Below are 6,721 nucleotides of genomic sequence, written 5' to 3'. Positions count from 1 at the left end.
TTCTGGTGGTTGAGGGGAAATTAAAAATCCACTCCAATCCAAGAATCAGTGAGCCAGGGTACTTGTTACTGGACCAAACGACATGGGAGATTGGGTTACTCAGGGACACAGTGGTTTATTGGGAAGAATCCATAGTCCTGGTGGTCAAAGCTGAATAAGAGAGCCAAGCCTGTTGGCAAAACCTGAAAAAAATATGGGCCCTACCAAAAAGACAGCCCCCAGCCTGGCTCTAGCCACAACTTCTTCTCCTGGGTGTTGCTAGAAATGCATAACCTCAGGCCAAGTTCCAGACCTACCGATTCAGAATCTGATTTTAAAAAGATGCCCAAGTGATCTGAACACATTCAATGTGACTTGCTCTGCTCTATAAGGATCTTTATATTCCAGGACTACTAAACATGGTACGTAAAACTGGTGATTACAAAGATGGTGATAAGTACTAGCATAACTCTTTATGTTTTGGTAGCTCTTGGTGTTTTTCACAGAATTTTCACCTATATTTGCTCACTTGAACTTCATAACAATCCCATGGGAAAACAGCTTTAAAGGTTTCATTGTCTGGCCAAAGTAAAGTGAACTGAACAAGGCTGACTGTAGAAATGATCACCTTATTTAGTTTTAAGTAATAGTTTATGGAAGTTCATCCTTTCTTCCTTCTCATAAATTCCCATACGAATTTGCTTCTATCCTTATTATAGTGATTATGACAACCTACCTTGTGTTAACATTGTTTGTGAATGTTGATCAGTCGTCGTGGAGGATCTAATGCTCCCTGACGGTACCTGACACATTGCTCAGTCATAGTAGATGATCTCAAAATTGGGATTGAATCAAGTCGTCTATAAAGTCAAAAAGTTATTTATTCAATACTGCTGATGGGAACACAAATTGGTTTACCACTTTGGAAAACAATTTGACAGTTCCTTAAAAAGTTACGCATACAATTACCAAATGACCCAGCAATCCCATTCCTAGGTATTTACCCAGTAAATACTACCACATAAAGACTAGAATGAAATTGAAGTTTTCTTCATAGTTACCAAACACTAAAAATAACACAAATTTCCATCTACTGGTGAATACATAAATAAATGTTGATATTTCCATCCTAAGGAATTCCAGCAATTAAAAGAACCATTGATACACGAACAACATAGATGAATTCCAAAGCATTACGCTAAGTCAAAGAAGCCAGATACAAAAGACCACACACTTTATGAGTCCATTCATATAAAGTCAGAAAAACAAAAACAAAACAGAAAAAACAAACTATAGATCAGGGGTTGCTGGGGGCCAGAAGTCAGGGAGGAAAGTAACCGCAAAGTAGCACAAGGGAACTTTTTGGGGTGACAAAAATGTTCTGTATATTGGAGTGAAGGTTTCACGACATATATTGTTGTCAAAACTCATAAAATTGTACACTTATAAGGGGTAAATTTTATTATATATAAATTAGAAATCAATAAAGCTTGTTTAAAAACTATAGCAATAGACTCTGGCATTAGGAGGTATCAAATGGTGTGTTTTAAAGGATAACATAGTTTTATACCTTTTTGACAGAAACCTTTATTACCCCAAGTTGCACTTGCTTTCCCATAGGCTCCCAAATGATGTGATACTGGGAAAAGTTACAAAATGATGTTTTCATCTGAGAAGCAGCAACTGCTTTAACTTAAAGGATTACAGTGAGATTTAAATACAGACTTTGGATGTTTCTGGGAGAGGGAAGGAGAAAGAGAGAGAGAGAGAGAATGGAAAACTAAGTAATATATTATAAAAAGTGCCAGAGGTCCAGAGAGAAAAGGAGGAAAGTAATCACTTACATAAAGTGAAAACTGCTAGAGAAATACTGAAAATGACTCCTGGACGACTCCTTTTATTTCCAGCTCTATTGAGATATTATTGGCATATGACACATGCAAGTTTAAGGTGTATAAAGCGATGATTTGATACACATATATCATGCAAAACGGTAACATAGTAAGGTTAGTTAACACTTCCATCCCCTCACATAATTACCATTTTTAGAGGGTGATAACATTTAAGATGTACTTTATTGACAACTTTCAAGTATATAATACAGTGTGTCTGACTATAGTCACCATGCTGTACACTAGGTCCCAGAAATTATTCATCTTATAACTGGAAGTTTGTACCCTTTGACCAACATCTCCCCATTTCTCCCACCTACCCTCAGCCCCTGCCAACCACCATTCTATTCTCTATTTTTATGAGTTTGACATTTTTAGATTCCACATGTAAGTGAGAATGTACAAGATTTGTTTTTTCTCCATCTGACTTATTTCACTTAATATAATGTCCTCAAGGTCAATGTCCAAAAGGTAGTATTTCCTTCTTTTTTATGGCTGAATGATATTCCATTTCATATCTTCTTTATCCATTCATCCATGCATGGACACTTAGGCTGTTTCCACGTCTTGGCTATTGTGAATAATGCTGCAGTGAACATGGGGGTGCAGATATCTCTTCAAGACTGTTTTCATTTCCTTTGGTTATATACCCAGAAGCAGAACTGTTGGATCTTATGCTAGTTTTATTTTTAATTTTTTGAGGAACCTCCATACTGTTTTCCATAGTGGCTGCACCAATTTACATTCCCACCAACAGTGTGTAGGAGGGTTTCCTTTTTACAACACCTTTGCCAGCATTTGTTAGCTCTTGTCTTTTTGGTGACGGTCATTCCAACAGGTGTGAGGTGATACCTCATTGTGGTTTTGGTTTGCATTTCCCTGATGATTAGTGAAGCTGAGCATCTTTTCCTGTACCTGTTGGCTATTTGTATGTCTTTTTTGGAAAAAATGTCTATTCAAGTCCTTTGCCCATTTTTTTAATTGAATCTTTTGGATTTCTGGTTTGTTTTTATTTTTTATTTTTTTACTTTTTGCTATTGAGTTGTAGGAGTTCCTTATATTTTGGATATTAACCCCTTATCAGATATAGGGTTTACAAATATTTTCTCCCATTCTTTAGGTTGCCTTTTCATTTTGTTGATGGTTTCTTTTTCTACGCAGAAGCTCTTTAGTTTGATGTTTGCTTTTGTTGCTTGCACGTTTGATGTCACATCCAAAGAAGCTTTACCAAGACCAGGGTCAAGGAACTTTTTCCCAATGTTTTCTTCTAGTAGCTTTACAGTTTTGGATCTTACATTTACATTTTTAATCCATTTCGAGTTAATTTTTGTGACAGTGTGAGAGAGGGGTCTAATTGCATTCTTCGTGTAGTTATTCAGTTTTCTCATGGGTCATTTCTGATGCTACCACCCACCCCTGCAGGAGTTTATATGTGAGGATTATTTTGCCTCTTTTACTAAGTTATGAGCTACTGTACTCTCTTTTCTCTACTACATAGAGTGATTTTATGTAGTACCACCTCTTAGAACATTACCCATCTCAATCCATCTGACCCAAGTCAATTCTTTTTCCTGAATCTCCCAAACATTCAACCTAGCAAGTAATGAATAAATATTCTTTAAGTAAATTAAAGAATTAATGAATCTATAGTAAGAGCTAACAGTTATAGAGACATTCAGTCTATGAGACAGCATATTTCAAAAGCTTTATGTGATTTAACAACCTTAATCTTTGCAAGAATTCTGTGAGATAAGTACTATTATCCTCCTCATTTATGATGGAAGGGGCTGGATGAGGTTGAATCACTTGGTCCAGATAACTCTCGCCCTCAGGCAGAACTGAGTGATTCTCCCCCAGGCAATGTGATGCCAGCGCTGAACTGGTAGCCCCCCTGTGCCCAGTGTAGGACAGGCGGCAGGCTGTCCCTCTCCTGGTGGTGTTCAGGTTTGCCTTGGAAGAGGTTATTTGTGTTTTATTGATCTCGGTAAGTAAGTTCAGAGAACTTGAAAGTTCCTTGGTCAGTAGCCATTAAAAGTAACCAGACTTTATCGCCTAGGGGTATCTGTGGACATTTTATTTCCAAAAAAGACAATCCACCTAGAAAATGCTAAAAAAATCAGTTTCTGTTTCCTTTGACATGTCATTTCTTTAAGCAGTCTTCTTAACTCACTGCTCTTATGACCCCCTTAGTAGCAGAGACAATTCATTTCTTATGCAAACTGACAAAAAAGATGCACGGTATATGGCACTGCATATCCTGACTTCATTATTCCCTCATAGCAAAGACTCGAAACTGTAATGTGTGAGAAGGAAAAGGTGCCAGCATGACATTTACTACCGCTAATATGAATCTGATTAATTTTACAACAAGACACATCATCTTAACTCTTTGTGTCCTACGATGAGTAGGACTCTGAGAAGAAAGGCAGGACACTTGACCGAATCACGTCTATCAGAGGATGCTTTGGGGATGAAATGATAATGTAAGCACCTCCTTGGCAGGAAGTGTCCACAAATTCTCTTATACAGAAGGCAGGTCTGGGCTCTGGGCTGGGTTCTGAGTCCCTCCAGCTTCAAGAGGAGTTACTGGCTGATGAGAAAACAAACCAAGGTGAAGGGCGAGGCCACCAAGACCGACAGCGCTGCTTTCCAAAGCATGCAGCTGCTGCTTTTATTTTTATTTTATCGACTCCCTCGAAATGTTCCTGATTGTCCTGTGGCCTCAGGGTGCATGTTCAAAAATGATTCTACATTTCAGCAATTCTGTACTTGGAATTGCTATTAAAAAGAAAATGCCAGAAGACTACCCATACTTCTCACTTAGGAGCTGCTAGGCTAAGGACACGCACCCTAACTCATGACCTTAAGGTTCATTTTAAACACACACGCAAACAAAAAAATTTCAGGTAATTCAAGATTTTCTGAGAAATCTAGTTCATAAGGAAAAGAATAAAAAATAGCAACTTATTCTAGACCTGTTCTCTACAGAGTATTTCTCATTACGGGAAACTTGATTTCTGCCAGATTTTCCCCCTATTTAACTTCCCCTCCTCTTTTTCTCCTCACAAGACACACATCTCAAAATATTTATATACATCTTTTAAGAGTCGCTTTATTATCTCTCCTGAACTATTTTGTAGTAAATCTCTGTGTGCTTAAAAATTATATTAAAAATCATCCCCCTGGAACTTTACATTCCTTCAACTATTATATTGGCAGTGGTTATTGAAAGCTAAATATTGTAGTTCTCCAATTTGACTCCCCCTCCTAACAGGTTTGGCTAAAATGTCAAACATGTAGAAACTGTGAAAAATACCATAGGATGTGCCGATTAATGTATCACAAGAAAAATGTTTTTCATCAACACACACACACACACACACACACACACACACACACCCCAAAAAAGAAAAAAAAAATGGAAAAAGAAAGAAAACTGACTCTGAGGATTGAAACATGCATTCGATCATGTATCTATAATTTTTTCCTTATGCTTTTAGCATGTATGGACTTGGGATGCTTGGCAGTTTTAAAAAAACAGGATCACTTTTTTGAGGTAGTTTGAAAAATTCTTTCTAAAACTGTCTTTTAAACGAAAGTTCACAGTAGCCATTTTGTGGCTTTGTAAATAGCATCACCTTAGACTATTTACACATTTCTTTAGAATATTTATACATTTCATCCTGTAGGGTAGAGGGGTGATATTGAGCTGCCCCTGGCAAATCGGCAATGGTGAAAAAGCCATAGCTCCCCAGGCAAATACTACAGTGGGCCAGGGAAAGGAGAGAGCGGGAATCTGGAGCTGGGTTTATTTTACAAGGTAAATTGTATGTACTGGTGTTTACGGGCTACCGGTGACGAGAGCAGCCGTGGTTTGCAAATCAAAGAATACAAATAAGTCTGGACGCAGGCAAATGGCACATGGGGCAGGCTTTTAAATGTGAACACATGCTCTGGAGGAGCCCAGGCAGGAATAAAAATTGTTCCTGTTTGGTTAGTTTAGATTCTGAAAGAAGCTTTTGTGTGTAAAGATGTAACGGGATCCCAGGCTGGAGCTCTGCTCTGTGGCATCTAGGTCACTGTGTCTGTCCCAGGGAACCAGATCTAGGGCCGGGAGCACGTTTCTGCCCTCCCTCCTGGCACTCGCTTTTGTAAGCGCTAATTCGCTTCTGCCAGAAGGATTAAGAAAGGGACCCTTTTGTGTCCCTTGGTGGAGGTCTTTCATAGGGAGACCAGGAGGCTGGGGAGAGGTGTTTTCTCCTCTATGGATGCTCAGAAAAATTAAAGAGCTGTTCTGTTTCAGTATTAGAAAACTCCACTCGTTGACTACCATCCAGAAATCTGCTGGTTCAATTTCTTCGCCCCATCTGTTTCCCTCTCACTGGCTATATTTGTTAATATTTCCTCAAGTAGCGTGTTGTATTGCCCTTGCCGCGCTAGAGAAAAGGGCATAGATTGATCTTTTTTTTTTTATATTCAGAAAGTTAACATTTAATAAAAACAGCACTTCAATTCAGTGGGTAAAGATGTATTCTTTGGTTGGGACAAGCTACATTGGTCATTTTTGCGTGACGGGCAAATGTGGACTTAGATTGGGAGAGCGGTGCATTGACTTAATTCCTGTCCAGAGTCAGAGACAAAACTTCTTCAAGAAAAAGACCAAAAAAAAAAAAAAGAAAAGAAAAGATCAGGGTGGTTGTTTTGGTACTAGAGGTGGGGGTGGGGCGCATCAGCTGTGTCAGGAACACCATCAGCCGGCTTATCAGTCTTACTACGCTGGCGCGTGAAAGCTCCCAGCTCGGCACGCCATGTGTCAAATCCATCATTTCGTATGTCAGCAATCATTATTC

At 38.7% G+C, this 6,721-nt stretch overlaps 1 long non-coding RNA gene across 1 annotated transcript; it reads right to left on the bottom strand.

The window, feature by feature from the left end:
* Positions 1 to 844: 844 nt before the first annotated feature.
* On the bottom strand, positions 845 to 4,404 carry LOC309612598. The gene is made up of 2 exons (XR_014235311.1): positions 4,363 to 4,404; positions 845 to 4,320 (listed from the first exon to the last, which is right to left on the bottom strand). It is a non-coding gene; the product is annotated as an uncharacterized lncRNA (long non-coding RNA).
* Positions 4,405 to 6,721: the final 2,317 nt, after the last annotated feature.

This window comes from Balaenoptera borealis (genome assembly GCF_965194805.1).
Source record: "Balaenoptera borealis genome assembly, chromosome: 15".
NCBI classification, from domain to species: domain Eukaryota; kingdom Metazoa; phylum Chordata; class Mammalia; order Artiodactyla; family Balaenopteridae; genus Balaenoptera; species Balaenoptera borealis.
Note: the sequence above shows the minus strand (reverse complement) of the source record. Positions and strands in the feature narration are given on the sequence as shown.